At 47.2% G+C, this 22,303-nt stretch overlaps 1 protein-coding gene across 1 annotated transcript in view; it reads right to left on the bottom strand.

Moving 5' to 3' along the window:
• Positions 1-22,303, bottom strand: part of LOC309564368 (uncharacterized protein) — a 770,106-nt gene that overhangs the window by 163,755 nt on the left and 584,048 nt on the right. The window lies entirely within an intron of this gene.

The raw sequence follows: 22,303 nt of genomic DNA, 5'->3' as shown, positions 1-22,303 counted from the left end.
CTACGCTCCTCCCAAGACCTGCTCTCAAGCTCCCCTCTCCCAGAGCTACATCACTAATCTTGTCCCCAAATATCACCCAAACCGTCCTCTACGCTCCTCCCAAGACCTCCTGCTCTCAAGCTCCCCTGTCCCCTCTCCCCTCGCTACATTACCAATCTTGTTTCCAAATATCACCCAAACCATCCTCTACGCTCCTCCCAAGACCTCCTGCTCTCAAGCTCCCCTGTCCCCTTTCCCCGAGCAACATCACCAATCTTGTCCCCAAATAACACCCAAGCCATTCTTTTAGCTCCTCCCAAGACCTCCTGCTCTCAAGTTCCCTTGTCCCTTCTCTCCGAGCTTCATCACCAATCTTGTCCCCAAATATCACCCAAGCCATTCTTTCCGCTCCCCCCAAGAACTCCTGCTCTCAAGCTACCTTGTCCCCTCTCCTCTCGCTACATTACCAATCTTGTTTCCAAATATCACCCAAACCGTCCTCTACGCTCCTCCCAAGACCTAGTCTCAAGCTCCCCTGTCCCCTCTCCCCGAGCTACATCACCAATCTTGTCCCCAAATAACACCCAAGCCATTCTTTCCGCTCCCCCCAAGACCTCCTGCTCTCAAGTTCCCTTGTCCCTTCTCTCTGAGCTACATCACCAAACATGTCTCCAAATATGACCCAAACCGTTCTCTCTGCTCCTCCCAAGACCTCCTCCTCTCAAGCTTCCTTGTCTCCTCCTCCAATGTTAGTCTCCAGGACTTCTTCAGAGCCTCTCCCATCCCCTGGAACTCACTACCCCAATCTATCCAGTTATCTCCTACTCTGTCGACTTTTCGGCAATCCCTGCAAACTCATCTCTCCAGGTAGGTCTATCCTGCCTTCAGCTAACAACCAAATCTTCTAATTCCCTCATCAGTTCATCCCTCACAGTTATTACCTTTTGTTCCACCAGCCCCTCCCTATTAGATTGTAAGCTCCAAGGAGCAGGGCCCACCTCACCCTCTTGTAGAGATGGTCTCAGCCGTGTTTGGGATCCTAGTCCCGAACCCACCTGCCTGATCCCTTCAGGAAGCCGACACTGCACACCGCTAATTACAGGCATTGAGGCATTTCCCGGTCTGCTGCGGACCGGGGAATGTCTCACTGCCTGTGATTAACAGTATGCAGTGTCGGCTTCATGGCCGGATAGGGCAGGTGGGTCGGGACTAGGATCCTGAACACGCCTGAGCCTATCTCTACTAGGGGTAGACCGATTATTGGCAAGGTCGATATATCGGGGGCCGATATGCACTTTCCCCGATATATCGGTATCGGCCCCCGGAATTGGCCAATATTATTGTGACGTCATTCTGCCTTCTTAGGTCGCCTCCCTCACCTTGGACAGCCTCGTCTGGAGTTGGGACTAGTCTCGCGGGAGTGTATCACAGCCATACACCCACCCACGGCAGCCCGGTGCCAGCCAGCCATCCACAGGCCCTGTACCAACCAGCCAGCCACAGGCACTGTACCAGCCAGCCACCCACAGGCCCTGTATCAGCCAGCCGCCCACAGGCACTGTACCAGCCAGCCGCCCACAGGCCCTGTACCAGCCAGCCACCCACAGGCCCTGTACCAGCCAGCCACCCACAGGCCCTGTACCAGCCAGCCACCCATAGGCCCTGTGCCAGCCACCCACCACAGGGTGCCAGCAAGCCAGCCATTCACCACAGGGTGCCAGCAAGCCAGACATTCACCACAGGGTGCCAGCCACCCACCACAGGGTGCCAGCCACCTACCACAGGGTGCCAGCAAGCCAGCCACTCACCACAGGGTGCCAGCAAGCCAGCCACCCACCACAGGGTGCCAGCAAGCCAGCCATCCACCACAGGGTGGCAGCAAGCCAATCATCCCCCACAGGGTGCCAGCCAGCCACCCACCACAGGGTGCCAGCAAGACAGCCGTTAAGCATTAAACAAAAATTAACATGTTCAATACCAGATTTGTGTCAAAAATTGTCTTTATTTTTTCAAAACTCTAAATGTACAAAATATTGGCCGATACCGATACGTTGTGACCAAAATATCGGTATCGGCCCTGAAAAAACCATATCGGTCTATCCCTAATCTCTGCCCTCTTGTATTGAATTGTATTGTTGCTGCATGGTCTCCCTTTATATTGTAAAGCGCTGTGCAAACTGTTGGCGCTAAAAAAATCCTGTATAAGAAGAAGGACCTGCAGAAAGATGAGAATTTGTGGAGGTGACATAACCGCCCCCCCTCCCCCCCCAGTCCACACAGAGTGCTGGGACCCCCTTCTCTCATAATAAGAAGACAATTATTACCTCCTCCTCCTCCACAACTCTCCAGACTATCAACCCCACCAGCTGTTATACAGGACAATTCTGGTTACTGTTCCAGGTGTCCTCCGTTGGGCCACAAGAAGATGGCGCTGTGCACTAGAGCTTCAATAATAAACAGGCCCCGCCCACTTCTGCCTTCATACACTAGAGGACAAACCCCTTTTCCTTGCAACCATTTTCTTGTAGTTCAAATCATCCAACAGTTGCAGATTAAAAAAACAAAACAGTATTATAACCTTTCAGAATAATGTATTTATTCCAAATTATATTATTCCTATTGTCCTCGCTTACAGCTGAAACAATAGAGTTGTCCTTAGAACAGAAGGGCTAGCGGCCATTTTGTTGTAGTCCTGATTTTTTTTTTTTCTTTTACAAATCGTGGTGAATGGTTAGGCAAGTTCCCATGAATAGAATGGGGTGGGAGTTCCGCACATCACAGACCAGACAAGAAGTACCAAGAAAAGGACACCCCATGAATGTAGAGTCTCCATTAATGTCGGAATCCTACTTAGAGGAGGACTGAATGGGGGAGGGGTTGCTTTTGGTCCCTGGTATACCTCGTTATTCAGCATGGCAATGGTCGGTCACCAGGTTATACATCCAGTACACCCACCGGTCACTTTATTAGGTACACCTCTTCAATTGCTTGGCAACACAAATTGCTAATCAGCCAATTACATGGCAGCAACTCAATGCATTTAGGCATCTAGACGTGGTGAAGACGACTTGCTGAAGTTCAAACCAAGCATCGGAATGCGGAAGAAAGGGGATTTAACCACTTAAGCCCCGGAAGATTTTACCCCCTTCCTGACCAGGGGGTATTTTGCGATTCAGCACTGCGTGACTTTAACGGACAATTGCGCGGTCGTGCGACGCTGTACCTAAACCAAATTGATGTCCTTTTTTCCCCCACAAACAGAGGTTTCTTTTGGTGGTATTTGATCACCTCTGCGATTTTTACTTTTTGCGCTATAAACAAAAAAAGAGCGACAATTTTGCAAAAATAACAAAATTTTTCAAATTTTTTTATATGAAATTCCCCCCCCAAAAAAATGTAAAAATCTAAATTTTTTAACATTTTCGGCCAATTTGTTTTCTGCTACATATGTTTGGTAAAAAAAAAAAAAAAAATCGCAATAAGCGAATTTTGATTGGTTTGCGCAAAACTTATCGCATTTACTAACTAAGGGAAAGATTTTTGTCATTTTTATTGTTTTTTTTTTTTAACGTGTAATGGCGGAGATCTGCGATTTTTTTTGCGGGACTGCGACATTGCGGCGGACAGATCGGACCCCTGACGGACATTTTTGACACTTTTGGGGTTACCAGTGACATTACTGCAGTAATCAATGCTATATATATGCACTGTACTGTAATAATTACACTGGCAGGGAAGGGGTTAACTTTATTGGGGAGGGAGGGGTTAAGTGTGTCCCTAGGGGCGTGCTTCTAACTGTAAAGGGGCGTGGCTTGTGATGTAACAACAGAGACATACGGTCCTACATAGCAGGACCGTATGATCTCTGCTGTTACACAGGGGAGAATGACAGGCGGCTTTGTTTACATCAGCCGCCTGCCTTTCTCCCGGTGTAACCGACGATCGCGAGTGACTGGCGGACATCGGGCTGGGCTGCTTAGGGAACGAGCGGGGGCTGGCCAATCCTGATTCACCTGGAGAGAGTCACATGGGCGCACCGATCCATCGACAGCAATAATCTGATCCTTCTGTGTATTTATGGACCCATAGGGGTGAAAGGATACAGAAATCACAGCCTGGAATATAAAGGGGGCCAAGGAACTGCAGGAAGATGGAGATTAGTGGGGGTGACATGTTCCCCTCCCTCCATCCACTCCACACAGAATGCTGGGTCCCCTTTCTCTCATAATAAGAAGACAATATTACCTCCTCCTCCCTGAACACAACTCTCCACACTCATTCCTCCTCCAGCTGTTGCAAATTCTAGGTATTGTTCTGGGTGTCTTCCACAGGGGCTTCAAGAAAATGGCGCCGAACTCTAAGAAAACCTTCCTTCTGCAATAGTAGCAAACGGGTCCGCCCACTTCCGCTAGAGCACAAATTATATCTCACTACATTTCCCTGCAGCAGCCATTTTCTTGTAGTGTAAATCACCGAACAGTTGCAGGATTCTAGCAATATTAATACAGTTAGGTGTGCAAAATCTTTATTCAGAATAATAATTTTCCTCAGAATTTTAATATTATTCATATTATTCTTGTTTAAAGATGAAGCAATAGAGCTGTCTCCTGAACCAGGGGTTGGAAGCCATTTTGTTGTAGTCGTGGCTTTTTTTCCCTTCACAAATCATGGTGATTGGTTAGATAAGTTCCCACAGGAAGGGGCTATGAAGGGAATGGGGGTGGGGGCTTCACACATCACAGACAAGGGGAGAAGTAACAAAAAAATTACACCCCCATTGATGTTGGAATCCACCTGAGAGTTGTGTTCCCAGTGAGGAGGAGGTAATAATGTCTTCTTATTATGAGAGGAGGGGGGCCCAGCACTGTGTGAGGACTGGTTGGTGCCAGCACTGTGTGTGTGAGGACTGGGTGGTGCCAGCACTGTGTGTGAGGACTGGGTGGTGCCAGCACTGTGTGTGAGGACTGGGTGGTGCCAGCACTGTGTGTGTGTGGACTGATTGGTGCCAGCACTGTGTGTGTGTGCACTGGTTGGTGCCAGCACTGTGTGTGTGGACTGGTTGGTGCCAGCACTGTGTGTGAGGACTGGGTGGTGTCAGCACTGTGTGTGTGGACTGGGTGGTGCCAGCACTGTGTGTGTGTGTGTGTGTGTGTGTGGACTGGTTGGTGCCAGCACTGTGTGAGGACTGGTTGGTGCCAGCACTGTGTGTGTGAGGACTGGGTGGTGCCAGCACTGTGTGAGGACTGGTTGGTGCCAGCACTGTGTGTGTGGACTGGTTGGTGCCAGCACTGTGTGAGGACTGGTTGGTGCCAGCACTGTGTGTGTGAGGACTGGGTGGTGCCAGCACTGTGTGAGGACTGGGTGGTGCCAGCACTGTGTGAGGACTGGTTGGTGCCAGCACTGTGTGTGTGTGAGGACTGGTTGGTGCCAGCACTGTGTGTGTGAGGACTGGTTGGTGCCAGCACTGTGTGAGGACTGGTTGGTGCCAGCACTGTGTGTGTGGACTGGTTGGTGCCAGCACTGTGTGTGTGCACTGGTTGGTGCCAGCACTGTGTGTGTGCACTGGTTGGTGCCAGCACTGTGTGTGTGCACTGGTTGGTGCCAGCACTGTGTGTGTGCACTGGTTGGTGCCAGCACTGTGTGTGTGGACTGGGTGGTGCCAGCACTGTGTGTGAGGACTGGGTGGTGCCAGTACTGTGTGTGTGTGGACTGGTTGGTGCCAGCACTGTGTGTGTGTGGACTGATTGGTGCCAGCACTGTGTGTGTGTGTGTGTGTGGACTGGTTGGTGCCAGCACTGTGTGTGTGAGGACTGGGTGGTGCCAGCACTGTGTGAGGACTGGTTGGTGCCAGCACTGTGTGTGTGGACTGGTTGGTGCCAGCACTGTGTGTGTGCACTGGTTGGTGCCAGCACTGTGTGTGTGGACTGGGTGGTGCCAGCACTGTGTGTGAGGACTGGGTGGTGCCAGTACTGTGTGTGTGTGGACTGGTTGGTGCCAGCACTGTGTGTGTGTGGACTGATTGGTGCCAGCACTGTGTGTGTGTGCACTGGTTGGTGCCAGCACTGTGTGTGTGGACTGGTTGGTGCCAGCACTGTGTGTGTGCACTGGTTGGTGCCAGCACTGTGTGTGTGGACTGGGTGGTGCCAGCACTGTGTGTGAGGACTGGGTGGTGCCAGTACTGTGTGTGTGTGGACTGGTTGGTGCCAGCACTGTGTGTGTGTGTGGACTGATTGGTGCCAGCACTGTGTGTGTGAGGACTGGTTGGTGCCAGCACTGTGTGTGTGTGGACTGGGTGGTGCCAGCACTGTGTGTGTGTGTGGACTGGTTGGTGCCAGCACTGTGTGTGTGCACTGGTTGGTGCCAGCACTGTGTGTGTGCACTGGTTGGTGCCAGCACTGTGTGTGTGTGGACTGGTTGGTGCCAGCACTGTGTGTGAGGACTGGGTGGTGCCAGCACTGTGTGTGTGGACTGGTCGGTGCCAGCACTGTGTGTATGTGTGGACTGGTTGGTGCCAGCACTGTGTGTGTGTGTGTAGACTGGGTGGTGCCAGCACTGTGTGTGTGTGTGTAGACTGGGTGGTGCCAGCACTGTGTGTGGACTGGGTGGTGGAGGGGTCCCCTTTGGTCCCTGGTATAAATGATGCAGAGTTTCTGAAAATTGGGTGTATAACGCAGGAAAAGTCGCCTGGTTGTCCATGTGCGTCGGCTGCAGAACCAGCACGACGTTCCAGAAAATAAAGCACACTTCGCACAAAAAAAAAAAAGAAAAATGCAGAAAAAAAGAGGCGGGACTTTTTTATTTCATTATTATACAGGATTTATATAGTGCCAACACTTTGCGCAGCGCTTTACAATATTAGGGCAGACCGTTACAAGTACAATCCAATACAGGAGGAATCGGAGGTTCCCGATCGTTAGAGCTTACAATCTAGACTCTAGTTAGCACTGCGTAAACTGAGCTTTCTTTTGGTGGTATTTGATCACCTCTGATGGTTTTTTTTATTTTGTTTGCACTATAAACAAAAAAAAAAAGTCGACAATTTTGAAAAAACAAAACAATAAATATATATAATATATATATATATATAGGCGTAACGGATATACTGCTACAGGGCAGCCCTCCTGTGCAGGATCATGTATAATTATATATATCCGATTTATTGTACTGTATATCCGTTAAGCCCCTTTCACACTTGTGTGACTTGTCCTGCGATTTTGAGACAGGAACATCTCAAATGACAAGTCATACCCCATGATTTCCAATGAGTACAATTCATATATGTTTGACTTCAAAGTAGTCCCTGCACTACTTTGTTTCAACTTTGATGCGACTTGAGGTCTGTAACGGAATCCGGACACCCCGACTGGATACCTCCGTTGACGGATGCTCCTAGTGCTTCCCGAGGGCTCCAAGCACTCCACCAGACACCATACCCACCTCAGACCCCATGAACCGCCGCAGCTTGGTTTGGGTCTCGCCGTCTCCTACCCACCCTTGACCTACAACAAGGTTCCAGTGGGTGAACCTCTCTTTCCCCAGAGAGTGAAGCAGGAACAGGAACAAGCTCTTACAAGAGCTTAGTGATTTTCCAAGGGAGTATGAAGAGCATAGCAATCCCTTGTAGCAGATTCCCCCAAGAAGAGACAGGACTCTAGATTGAGGGTGTGAAATAGAACTCAAACTGTTTATTCAAACACAGGCACAAAGAGATATACACTGTGGGAAAATCCACATATACATCCCATAATAAGTTTATCTTAAGACAGACCGAAACAATAGAACAATGGAATACAGGCACTTACCAACAACAAACCCCACCCCATCTCACTGTCTAGCAAGGGTCTATGAGACACTCCTGCAATATTCTAGCAATCTGAAAAGTCAAACCATTCATCTTCATACATTTCCGGAGAGATATTGCGGACAAATATTACTGTCCCATCTGAAGCAATCCAAACCACTAATTATCTGTCTTTCACTCCCAGTGACTGTGAACACCGTCACAAGGTCCATAGACCTCAACATTACACAGGCATTGCTTCAAGTTGCGTCAAAGTCGCGCCACGCTTTCACATCGTACGAATGTGAAAGGGGCCTTATAGGGCAGTCCTTAACTGGTTAACCACTTGCCGACCGCCGCACGACTATCTACGTCGGCGGTCAGCCCCTCACAGGCAAAGTGACGTAGGGCTACGTCACTAGCTTGTGAGGGTCTAGGGAGCGAGCGCGCGCCCCCGGAGGCGCGCTCCCGAGTGGTCACGGACCCCCCCGCGCGTGTGACCGGCGGACCCGATGTCCGCCGGCCACTCTGCGATCGGCGGGGGAGAGGGAGAAAGTCAGGCAGCTTGTGTAAACAAGCCACCTGTCATTCTCCTCGCTGTAAAGACACTGATCACATGGATCTACTATGTAGATCCGTTGATCAGTGTCCTTACAGCTCAAGCCACAGCCAATCACAGTAGAAAGCACGCCCCTAGGGACACACACAGCCCCTCCCTCCCAAATAAAGTTAACCCCTTCACTACCAGTGTATTTTTACAGTAACAGTGCATATGTATAGCACTGATTACTGTAGAAATGTCACTGGTAACCCCAAAAGTGTCAAAAATGTCAGTCAAGGGTCCGATCTGTCCGCCGCAATGTCGCAGTACCGCAAAAATAATCGCAGATCGCCGCCATTACGCGTTAAAAAAAAAAAACAACAAAAATGACAAAAATCTTTCCCTTAGTTAGTAAACGCAATAACTTTTGCGCAAACCAATCAAAATACGCTTTTTGCGATTTTTTTTTTTTACCAAACATAGGTAGCATAAAACAAATTGGCCGAAAATTTTGATTTTTACATTTTTTTGGGGGGAATTTCATATAAAAAAAAGGGAAAAATATTGCTATTTTTGCAAAATGGACGCTCTTTTTTTGTTTATAGCGCGTGATCAAAAAATCGCACAGGTGATCAAATACCGCCAAAAGAAAGCTCTGTTTGTGGGAAAAAAAGGACGCCAAATTCGTTTAGGTACAGCGTCGCACGACCGCGCAATTCTCCGTTAAAGTCACGCAGTGCCGAATCGCAAAATACCCCCTGGTCGGAATGGGGGTAAAATCTTCCGGGGCTTAAGTGGTTAAGTAGCTGACCACCAATGATCAGAGGAGGCATAACTGACCACCAGTAGCTTGTAGTGGAGACTTGGACTGCGGAATATGTGCTCGATGTATACAGCGAGTAGGCTTAGGCCCCTTTCACACTTGTGTGACCATGATGCCACTTGAAGCAATGGCTGTGGAATCTTGAGGTCTATGGACCTTAAGTGGCATCAAAGTCGGACCAAATTAGTGCAGGGGCTACTTTGAGGTTGCACAGATATAAAGGGTACTCATTGGAAATCATGGGGTACGACTCGTCATGCGACATTGCCGTCTCAAGTCGCAGCACAAGTCACACAAGTGTGAAAAGGGCCATAAGCCCCGTACACACGAGTCGAAATTCGGCTGGGAATTTTCGTCTGACGACCGATCTGCCGATTTCCGGCTTGTTAGTATGGTGCTCTTGACAACCGACTCCGACTTTTCGGCCAAAAAAATTCTGATGTGCAGGCTTTAAAATTTTTGTCCACCGTCAAAACACGTCCAATTTTCGGCAGTCAGTACAGATTTCGACAGGGAAAAATCTTATGAGCAAGACTGGGCATGCTCAGAGATGAAAGAACACAAAGAAAGCAATCCAACACATGACATCACTTCTGAAGTATAATTCTGTCAGACGACAAAATTCGTGTGCAGTCTAGAGCACATTCCAATCAACAGACACCACTCTGGACAAAAGACGAACGACCGGTCGGCGGAAATTAGTTGTGTGTGTACGAGGCTTTTAACTATATAACCATGCCCTTTTAAGGCATGGCCAGCTCAATGTAACCATGTGTTTTTTTTCACAGCAATTGTGCCGCATCGCCCTGGGAAGACCGGAGGGGCCCGGTGCCTCCTGATTTAGATGGGTCTACCTGGTCTTGCTATGGGTTAAGAAGGCAGAGAGTCTGGGGTGTCTGTACCCTCAGGGAGTTGGTTACCCCCGAGGTCCTCTTAGTAATTCTTGGATTTGGGAACCCCACAGTGTGAAAAGGCACATGGCCACGTCTCTAAGTGCCTCTTTTTTTGTTACCAGGCCTCAGGTCCATTTATTAATTTATCTTTCAAGTTTTGTCACTTTGCACTTGTCTGTGTTTCTTTTTCTCATTCGATGGAGGGTGTGGGTCCTTGGGCCTGCCCTGAAGTCTAAGGGGAGGATGTGTGGCTATCAGGTTCAATTCCCCCTGAATTGGGAGAGCCCCTTACCTGGTCCTCGCTGGTTGGCTTTGGCTGACCATGAGGAAAGGGGTACGCCAGGCCTTTTCACCAGGTCAGGGGTCTCCAAACTTTCTAAACAAAAAGCCAATTTACTGTTCTTCAGACTTTGGGGGAGGGGGGCAGACTATGGTCTTCAGGGGTAGAAAATATCTCTGCATCAGTTTGAGTAACCAATGCCCCATCTTTGGTGTCATTAGAATAAATTGTGCCCCATTGTTGAGGTCATTGGTAGGACTTTTGCCCTCATCATTGGTGTCATTGAGCCCCATTGTTGGTGTCAGTGGGAGGAATTGTGCCCCATCATTGGTGCCATTGGTAGGAGTTGGGCCCCATTGTTGGTGCCATTTGTAGGAGTTGTGCCCCATTGTTGGTGCCATTGGTAGGAGTTGCGCGCCATTGTTGGTGCCATTGGTAGGAGTTGCGCGCCATTGGTAGGAGTTGTGCGCCATTGTTGGTGCCATTGGTAGGAGTTGTGCGCCATTGTTGGTGCCATTGGTAGGAGTTGTGCGCCATTGTTGGTGCCATTGGTAGAAGTTGTGCGACATTGTTGGTGCCATTGGTAGGAGTTGGGCCCCATTGTTGGTGCCATTGGTAGGAGTTGGGCCCCATTGTTGGTGCCATTGGTAGGAGTTGGGCCCCATTGTTGGTGCCATTGGTAGGAGTTGGGCCCCATTGTTGGTGCCATTGGTAGGAGTTGGGCCCCATTGTTGGTGCCATTGTTAGGAGTTGTGCGCCATTGTTGGTGCCATTGGTAGGAGTTGTGCCCCATTGTTGGTGCCATAGGTAGGAGTTGTGCCCCATTGTTGATGTCATTGGGAGGAATTGTGCCCCATCGTTGGTATCACTGGAAGGTATTGTGCCCCATCGTTGGTATCACTGGGAGGAGTTGCGTCCCATTGTTGGTGTTGTTTGGATGAATTGTGCCCCATAATTGGTGTCATTGGTCCCCATTGTTGGTGTCATTGGCAGGAACTGTACCTTATCGTTGGTGTCATTGGCAGGAATTGTACCCCATCATTGGGGTCATTGAAAGGAATTCTGCCCCATTGTTGGTGTCATTGTTGTTCGTGTTGGTGGGAGGAACTGTACCCCATTGTTGGTTTTCATTGGTAGGAATTGTGCCCCATGGATTGTGCCGGATAAAAGCAAGCAAAGGGCTATATCTGGCCCCCTGGGCTGCAGTTTGGAGACCACTGGGCTAGGTGAACCATGTTGAGGGGGGCTTAGGGTAAGGTCCTACTCCTTTGGGGGTATGGACCACAGACACATCCTTAAGTGCACTTTTTTGTGTGTGTGTTTTTCAGATGCACTTTTTTTGTACACTTAGGTGTTTTGTTTTTGCGCACCACCACAGATTGAAAAAAAAGTGCTGCATTCCACCTGCCTAACTTTCTCAAGTTCTAGCATTGGGAGGTATGAATAGACAGCTCCACTAGTAGAGATAGACGGATCAGCCTACAAATATGGAACATTACAAGTTCATTGGTGGTCTGCCAGTGTTTCAGTACATTGTCCTGCATCACATCAGGCTGATGCCCCGTACACACGCATCGATAGTTGGCCGTGAATTTTCGGCCAACGTCCGATCGGCCGATTTTCAGCTTGTTAGTATGATGCTTTCGACAACCAACTCCGACTTTTCGGCCGAAAAAAATCTGGTGTGCAGGCTATTAATTTTTGTTGGCCGTCAACATAATGGCCGATTTTCCGTCAGTCAGTACAGATTTCGGCAGACAAAAATCTGATGAGCAAGACTGGGCATGCTCAGAGAAGAAAAAACACACGAAACCAGCACATGACATCACTTCTGAAGTAGATTTTTGTTGGCCGAGAAAATTTGTGTGCAGTCTAGAGCACATTCCAACCAACACAACAACACTGGACAAAAGACAGCCGATCGGTCGGGCGATAATCGTTGCGTGTGTACGAGGCATAAGCCAATTGGCGATGAGCTTTGAATTCATGTGTCCTCAACCTGTAAGGGCGCATGCTCACTTGTAACTTTAGGACTTTAGTACAATCCTATGAACTCGTCCTACTTCCCAAGTCCCTGATATACTAAAGGAGCACCAAGAGGTATCTGATACATCTTCATCTCCCATGGATGTGTATTGACATGCCAGAGTAGGAATGCCTAACCGAGAGGCCACTTAAAAATGCCACCATTTTGAAAACCAATTTCCCAGCAGTACATATACAGGCAATGGCGTTTGCATTTCTAATAACATTGATTTTATATTACAGCTTTATATTTTAGGCACATTGGACATATAGAGGGGTATATAGGACTCAAGGACGTCATGATGGAGAAGCGGCCGCCCCTCACATTACCGGGTAAGAGGAGACTTTCATTTCTTGTAAAGGAGAGAAGAGTTTTGAGGATCCCCCTAGATCAGGGGTGGGGAACCTATGGCCATATGCGGCCCTCAAAGTCATTTGGTCCGGCCCCCCGTGCAGCTGAGTCTGTGTCTCTCAGCTGATCTGTCAGAATGGAGCCGATGCTTCCTGTATAGTTCCAGGCTCCGTTCTGACAGTCTGAGTGAGTCACAGGCGGAGTGATATCAAATGCACTCCGCCTGTGACCAATACAGGAAACATCGCCTCTTCCTCCAGCGTGGCACCGCTGCTGCTAGCCAGCATTTCCCACCAGCAGCACACACAGCAGTACCAGCCAGAGCCAGCAGTACTCACAGCAGTACCAGCCAGAGCCAGCAGTACTCACAGCAGTACCAGCCAGCAGTACCAGCCAGCTATACCCACTAGCAGTACCCGCTAGCAGTTCTTTTCAAAACTTACCACCACAAAGAGTCGACTGCGCTCCAGACTGACCGACGCAAACCTGGAAAACCAGTTGCGAGTAGCAACATCATCAATACCAGCTAACATCACACACCTCACCAAAGAGAAGCAGTTTCAGCCACCACATTAGGGGTGAGTTCATTAAATGTTTGACCAAATATAACAGGCACATTTAAGTTGATAATTTTGTACGGCCCCCGAATGATTTTATTTTTACCCAAATGGCCCTTGGCAGAAAAAAGGTTCCCCACCCCTGCCCTAGATACACACATCCTCTGATTACGGATGAGCTCAGGTGACTGCAGATTCTAATCTGAACCCACAAGGCCAAGCCCACCAAGAAGCTGTCACCTATGCCAAGCATCTGTGGGTGGGGAATGCCTCGACTGTTTATCATTGTTGCAGTACCAGTGACAGCTTCCCGGCGGGCTCAATCAAAATGGGTTCGGCCAACGATCCTGAGCTCATCCCTACCTCTGATATAAAAACATAGAAACAATGTATTCAGTCAGTGTGTGTTTCCTACAGATGGATCCAGTAATGGGAACCCACCAGAGAGATCTCCCCATCCTCTGTATTCCCGGGAACCCACACAGGAAGATCAGGAGGATCAGGTAGGTGAGATTAAAGTAGAATAGGCAAAACCTTTCTCTTTGGATAGAGTAAGGGTGGGTGGGGGGGGTCATAAGCCCTGGCACTTTATTTTTTGCCATCTGTGACCTAGGGGTGCACCGATCCGACTTTTCTAGTCCCGATACCTGGCATTGTGTATCTGCCGATACCGATCCGGAACTACACACATACACAATATGCATGCGGCTGCAGTACAGAGCAAAGCCGCTGCTTCCTGTGTATGGCTCCTCCATTCACAGGTGGCTGTGAGCCGGAGTTATACAGGAAGTAGCGGCTCCCATCCCATACTACCATCATACTACTACACCAAATAAGGGATGGCTGAGCCGGGACTCGGCAAACCGGATCGGCCTGTGGCTCGGCGGCTCTGTGCAAGTAAGGGACGGCTGAGCCGGGACTCAGCAAAACTGGATCGGCCCGTGGATCGGTTAATTTTACCGATTCCCCCCGATCCAGCTATTTTGGCAGTATCGGCGCCGATATCCGATCCTAATATCGGATCGGTGCATCCCTACTGTGACCTAGAGTGGCACGATTCTGGATAAAATGAGAATTACGATTTTTTTTTGCTTAGAATAAAGATAACAATTCTCTTACGACTCTCGGCGTAACATCATCTTTTTCATTATACAAAAAAATTGGGCTAACTTTACTGTTTTTTTTTTTTTAAATTCAATAAAGTGTACTTTTTCCCAAAAAACTGTGTTTGAAAGACTTCGGGGGAAATACAGTGTGACAAAAGATTGCAACAATCCCAATTTTATTCTCTTGGGCTAAAAAAAAAAAATAAATAAATAAAAAAAAAAAACAAAAAAAAAAAACTATCTGATCTATCTATCTAATATTTTAACCACTTAAGCCCCGGAGGATTTGGCTGCTAAACGACCAGGGGTTATTTTGCGATTCGGCACTGCGTGACTTTAACGGACAATTGCGCGGTTGTGCGACGCTGTACCTAAACGAATTTGGCGTCCTTTTTTTCCCACAAACAGAGCTTTCTTTTGGCGGTATTTGATCACCTGTGCGATTTTTTGATCACGCGCTATAAACAAAAAAAAGAGCGTCAATTTTGCAAAAATAGCAATATTTTTCACATTTTTTTTTATATGAAATTCCCCCCAAAAAAAATGTAAAAATCAAAATTTTTTAACATTTTCGGCCAATTTCTTTTATGCTACCTATGTTTGGTAAAAAAAATCGCAAAAAGCGTATTTTGATTGGTTTGCGCAAAAGTTATTGCGTTTACTGACTAAGGGAAAGATTTTTGTCATTTTTGTTGTTTTTTTTTTTTAACGCGTAATGGCGGCGATCTGCGATTTTTTTTTTTTTTTTTTTTTTTTTGCGGTACTGCGACATTGCGGCGGACAGATCGGACCCTTGACTGACATTTTTGACACTTTTGGGGTTACCAGTGACATTTCTACAGTAATCAGTGCTATATATATGCACTGTTACTGTAAAAATACACTGGTAGTGAAGGGGTTAACTTTATTTGAGAGGGAGGGGCTGTGTGTGTCCCTAGGGGCGTGATTCTAACTGTGATTGGCTGTGGCTTCAGCTGTATGCAGAGTGATCAACGGATCTACATAGTAGATCCATATGATCAGCTCTCATACAGAGGGGAGAATGACAGGCAGCTTGTTTACACAAGCTGCCTGACTTTCTCCCTCTCCCCCGCCGATCGCAGAGTGGCCGGCGGACATCGGGTCCGCCGGTCACACGCGCGGGGGGGTCCGTGACCACGCGGGAGCGCGCCTCCGGCGGCGCGCGCTCGCTCCCTAGACCCTCACAAGCTAGTGACGTAGCCCTACGTCACTTTGCCTGTGAGGGGCTGACCGCCGACGTAGATCGGCGTGCGGCGGTCGGCAAGTGGTTAAATAATGTTTGGGGGTTCTAAGTAATTTTCTAGCAAAAAATACTGATTTTAACTTGTAAGCAACAAATGTCAGAAAAAGGCTTAGTCTTTGAGAGGTTAAACTGCCCACACTTACAGACAGAATTTCATTTCTTTGCTCTAAAAGAACATAATGATACATTGTAAGGCCTCTTGCACACAATACTCCTGTTTGAGCATCTACTTTTCCATCTGTTTTTTTTTTTTTGTATGTGTTTGAGCGTATTTTTGCGCATATGCGTTTGCACACGCATTTCCTCATTTTTTACTAGTAATGGCGGTGATCTGCATTTTTTATTTTCCACAGGACTGCGACATTGCGGCGGACAGATCGGACCCCTGACTGACATTTTTGACACTTTTGGGGGGACCAGTGACATTACTACAGTAATCAGTGCTATACATATGCACTGTTACTGTAATAATGACACTGGCAGGGAAGAGGTTAACAGTGTGGGTGATCAAAGGGTGAAATGTGTACCTAGGGGAGTGATTCTAACTGTGGGGGGGTGGCTTGTGAAATGATCATAGAGACCTGTAATCCTATATAGAAGGATCACAGGCACTTTGTGATCATTCCAGGGAGAAGAACGATCAGATGTGTTTACAACAGCTGACCGTTCTTCTCTCTCAGCGGGGAATGATCGTGGGTGTCAGGCGGCAATTGGAGCCGCCTGCCCCATGCATCGGCTTCCCCGCTGACGAGCGGGGGCGGGAGCGCGCCGCCCCCTAGCTGCAGGTGCGCAACTGACATAGCCCTACGTCGGTTTGCCTGGGAGAGCCACACTGCTGCAGTATATAGGCGGCGTGTGGTCGGCAACCGGTTAAGCTTTTTCAAGCTGCAGTGTGCAAGAGGCCTAAAACCGTGTCTTTATAGTTATCTAGCAGCCATAACAATGTTGTTAAGCATTTTTGGAGGCTCTTTTTATTTTCTTTTTTTCTTTTGACAGCTGTGATTGAGCAGAGAACAGCTCTGTATGAATCGAAGACATGCTGTTTTAAGATTGTGAGGGGAAGGGTAAATCGAGATCAAAATTTTTTTTTAACGTGCGGCTCTACTGTGACCCATTGGGGAGCGTTCCCTTCACTTCCTGTCCCGTAATCCAAAACATTAAGTGATAGGAAATCTCTGCAAATTAAGAGAATCTCCTGTGGTCCCTCCGGGCCACCAGATCTAGTGTCCCCATTGGAAGATTTCTCCTCCATATTTTTTTGGGGACAATCCAACCTTTGGGATTTTCTTTTTACTTTCACTTTTAATGAAAATGGTAAACGAGACAATTAGAGAGGGTGAATCTACGTAATGGGTGCACAGACAGAAATAAAAACTGACAGGGGTGCTAATCCATCTCTAGTCTGTCCAAAACAGAAAAAGTTTTGCCTTTTTTGTTGTACTATAAGGATCATATTTATATATCTTGCAGGGGGCTACTAGATCTGAGAGTATGTCCTATTTAAACATTCTTCAGGTTGAAAACCTGATTAAAGTAGAAGTTAAAGAGGATCCAGAGGGGTCATATGTGACGGAAGATGAGATGTTAAAGGAAGAGGAGATCCCTCCAGAGATCGGCACAGGTGAGAAATAAACAGTAAATCCAGAGAAGAGTCCCAGATTCTCCTTGTTCAGTCACTACAACAATCTCTTCTTCTCCCCCCTCCTCTGTCAGTAGATAGTAATGGGGGGACAGTATGTGCCCAGTGGGGGAGTCAGGAGCCATTATCCTCTATTAGACTCCGGCTCTCCTCCTCACATCATGTCATTGTGGGTTACCAGCCAAGAGACATGACCAGAAGGATCAGAAAACCAGAGGATCAGCAGAGCTGGGGGTTACTACTGAGCGGGGGATAAGCAGAGCTGGGGGTTACTACTGAGCGGGGGATCAGCAGAGCTGGGGGTTACTACTGAGCGGGGGATCAGCAGAGCTGGGGGTTACTACTGAACGGGGGATAAGCAGAGCTGGGGGTTACTACTGAGCAGGGGATCAGCAGAGGTGGGGGTTACTACTGAGCAGGGGATCAGCAGAGCTGGGGGTTACTACTGAGCGGGGGATCAGCAGAGCTGGGGGTTACTACTGAGCAGGGGATCAGCAGAGGTGGGGGTTACATGACCAGTCTCCCCCCACACACACTCACTGGGGTCTCTCATACATCTCAGTACAGGGGGCTTCACTCTCACCTTTATTCACAGACACCGGAGAAACCAGAACCACTCAGACAGATGTCAAAGCTGAGGAGGAGGAAGAAGAACATGCAAGGATTAAAGTGGAGGAGAAAATCCTTATAGAGATCGGCACAGGTGAGCAATAAATACTGAACGGATTCACAAACTCTCATTGTAATTGAGGTTGAAAAAAAGACACCAGTCCATCCAGTTCAACCTATAATGTGTGTTTGTGCATTTGTGGTTAATAGTACATCGTATATCCCTGCATGTTGTGATCATTAAGGTGCCCATCTAGTTTTTTGAAACTAATTAAATCCACATGGAGGCAAGAGTCTATGCTGAGTTTTTTACCAAGCCTTTGTGGCCTGTCCATTAAGTTGGGGGCCCATTCATTCTGGTAAGCAGCCATCTCTCATTACCTATCACGGGTGTTTTCCTCCTGCCTCACCATCTATTGGGACTCCACCTTTGGATTAAAACTTTCCACCTATTATCCATTTTTGGGACTCATTACCCTTATGGACTTTGTTTTTTCTTGCTTGTATCACCGCACTTGTTTTTATGACTAATGTGGTATTTTATATTTTTGGTTGTCATTAGCGCTACACTATTTTGGTATACAAAAGTCAATGGTACACTCACAGGAGAAGCACATAGAGCTGTGCTGGCTATCCTTGTATCTCTCAGTAAGACAGAGTCCTGAGCCGGCTGCCGAGTCTCGTCCTGTTTGGAGTCCCCCCTTACGCGTTACGTCACACGCTCTACGCGATTGACTTCACTGCGCATATACAGACTGATTTTACTGTTGTGGGCTTAGTAACACTTAGCATGCACCAAGCACAAGTTAGCAAATTTTATGAATGGAAATTAGTTTGTTACAATTAGATTTGATGAAAAAAAAAAGATGTCATCCTTGTCTTTCCATTTTTCCGCCCCTTCTGCTCAAAATTGGTTGTCAAATTAGAACCTTTAACTCAGTGGTCTCCAAACTACGGCCCTCCAGTTGTTCAGGAACTACAATTCCCATCATGCCTAGTCATGTCTGTGAATGTCAGAATTTTACAATGCCTCATGGGATGTGTAGTTCGGCAACAGCTGGAGGGTCGTAGTTTGAGGATCCCTGCGAAACTCATAGATATTCGAATGAACGTTCTGAAAGCTAAATGGGGAATTTTTTAGAAAATTCTGCTGCTCTCATTTCGTACAAACCTGTATTTTCCTATAGTTCAAAATGTAGTCGTCTGGAACTCTTTAGGGACTATGTGTTTTTTTGTTTTTTCCAAAGGAGGAACATATAGCGAATATCCACCAAGGAGATTTACCCGTCCTCTATATTCCTGGGATTCCACACAGGAACATCTGGAGATCCTATATCATCAGGTACATTGAACTGAGGGTCGTAAAAAATGCTACACAACAACTTGCAAATACAAGAGTAGACAGAATCGGGCTAAGCACTGGTTCATACCGGTGTGACTTTGAAAATCGCACTACTTCAAAGCCGCACATAAATTGCTATTTGCACTGCCGATTTTATTGCAGAAGTCTATGCAAGTTGCAAGGAAATCAGTAAAAAGTAGTGCAGGAACCTTTTTCATAATTGCTACGATGTGAACAGGAGGCTATGGGATGTGACTTGTCATATGATTTGGACCTGTCAATTCGCATGACAAGTCTCAGCAGTATAAACAAGGACTTATAATCAATGCAAAGGCCAACTGTGGGTTTATTTTTTTTACTATTTTTCCATACATTCTCTACTAAGTTATTTTCTTCTACATTTTCATGTCCGGTAAACCATCTGTGTCTTTTTTTTTTTTTTTGGTGGCCCGTACGGGGAATGAACCCGGTCATTTTTTATTTTATTCACTTATTGTAACGGAACCTCAACCCACACTGTACTTATGGACTTCCATCAGTATACGGCTTCCTCCCAGTCGTGAACATAGATATCAGGTTTTCCCAGCCACCCTCATACAAAGCTAGCCGACAACTTAGCTTGTATACGTTTTGGAACCTTCTCCTTTATTGAACAGTTTCACACTCAATTTATACACACATGAGCACATCTCCCTTCTGATCAGATTACCACACACAGGTCAGGTGCCTGATTACATTATCATATGCAGATGATATTGTATACAGAAATAGAATTAACCTGAACTAATTATCTAGCCATCTGGACAGAAACAATGTGAGTTCATTAACATTTTAACAATGGGACAGACAGGCTTAACAGAATACACGTCTCGCCTCAATACACAGACAATAGGGAGAGCCTGTCTCTGACATTCCATACACATTATCATAAGTAAACCCCAAACCCATTTGAAGCAATCGAAACTAGGGATAGACCGATTTGGTCTTTTCAGGACCGATACCGATATTTTGGTCACTAAGTATCGGTATCGGCCGATATGAGCCAATTTTTTTGTACATTTAAAGTTTTGAAAACTAAAGACAATTTTTGACACAAATCTGGTACTGAACATGTGGGGTAGGTCTTTTAGCTGTAATGTGCAGTCTTCCCTTCCCTCCCTGCCTGCCAGTAATCCTGTGTGAACCTAGTTTAGTGTCATTAAAATCCTAGAATCCACTTTATTAGTGTTCTATATAATGTCCAGTGTGTGTTCTTGTAATAGAATAGTGGGAAATACCTTCATTACATCGCTGCTCTGGGCTCTCCTCGCTACTCCCACTCTGCTGTTTTCTCCTCTCATAGCTGTCAAAGGAGGATCTCAGCCCCTCCCCTCTACAGTTTACTCAGAAGCGCCGGGTATTAGATTAGAATAGTGTGAAATACCTTCCCTTACATCGCCGCTCCGGGCTCAGCTAATCTCCCGCTCTGCTCTCCTTCTCTCCTCCCCCACTGACAGCTGGGGGTCACGGAAGGGCCGAGCGGCGATGTAATGAAGGTATTTCACACTATTAGATTACAAAAACACACCGGACATTATATAAAGCACTAATAAAGTGGATGCTAGGATTTTATATACACTAATATTACATACACTAATATCAGTAATATCGGCCAGTTCCGGGGCCGATACCGATCTATCGGTAAAAGTGAATATTGGCCCTCCAATATTCGGCTTTGCTGATAATCGGTCGATCCCTAATCCAAACCATTAAAGCGGAGTTCCACCCAAAAGTGGAACTTCCGCTTTAAATAGTCCTAACCCCCTGACATGCCACATTTGGCATGTCATTTTTGGGGGGGGGGGAGCGGGTACCTAGTTTTGACAGGTACCCGCTCCCACTTCCGCTTGGAGCGCCGCGGCGCCCTGAGCAGAAGTTCTCCTCTCTCCCTCCCTCCCTGCAATCTTCTGGGACAGCCGGGTGCCCACATCAGTGATGCCGGCGCCGCGGAGCAGAGAGGGAGAAGACGGCGCATCGCTGGACCGTGGGACAGGTGAGTGTGCGGTTAGGCTGGAACTCCTCTTTAAGTATGTCTTTCACTCCCAGTGACGATGAGTACCGTCACACTTATTATTAGGTTTTAAAAAATTAAATAGATCCGTAATCGGCAGAATTTTTAAAACTGAAAATATTCTCCCTGCATAATGCAGGCCTTTACCTTAAAGCGGAACTAAACCCTCCTATATATTTCACCCAATAAGCTGCCATCTTGGCCTCTGTTTGTTCAGCAGTTGCCATGGTGCTGCACATGTGATCTGTTTTGACACCAGACATTTGATGGCTCGACAGTTTGGTTGAGAGCGCAACCAATGTGACCGTTACTTTCCCGGCATGCCGGGAATGTAACTGCTTTTTGAAACTGTTAAATGGATGGGTTTACTTCCAGTTTAAAACCACACATTTTTTTACAATAGAGCAGTGAAGGAGAACCTTGGCACCCCAGATGTTTTGGAACTACATTTCCCATGATGCTCCACTACACTGCAGAGTGCATGAGCATCATGGAAAATGTAGTTCCGAAACATCAGGGGTGCCAAGGTTCTCCATCACTGCACTAGAGCTATGGAAGCTCCTAGCATATGCACATATTTAGAAAATGATAATGTTTGATTCCATCTTACATAGTTATACAGTAGGTTGAATTAAGACAATAGTCCATTCGGTTCCACCTGTGTAGGTGTGTGTGTGTCAGTGTCGATAACCATTTCCCATATCCCTGTATCTTGTGTTCACTAAGATGCACGTCCAAGAGTCATTTTAATAATATCAATACTCCCTGCTGAGACCACCAATTGTGGAAGAGCGTTCCCCATCCTTATCGCCCTGACAGTGAAGGAACCCCTTACGCATCTTAAGGTTTAACCGCTTCTCCTCTAATCTCATTGTGTGGCCCTGTGTCCTCTTACACTCCCTGCGACTGAATAGTTTTTTCCTATGCTGGGATCACCATTGAGGTATTTGTTAATTGCTATCATGTCCCCTCTCAAGCGTCTCTTCTCCAGCGAGAATAAATTGAGGTCCTCCAATCCCCAAATTAATTTCGTTGCCCTTCTTTGAACTCTTTCCAGCTCCAG

This window comes from Pelophylax lessonae (assembly GCF_965119305.1).
Source record: "Pelophylax lessonae genome assembly, chromosome: 9".
Classification (NCBI taxonomy): domain Eukaryota; kingdom Metazoa; phylum Chordata; class Amphibia; order Anura; family Ranidae; genus Pelophylax; species Pelophylax lessonae.
The sequence above is the reverse complement of the archived record's forward strand: the minus strand, read 5'-3'. Positions and strand labels throughout refer to the sequence as shown.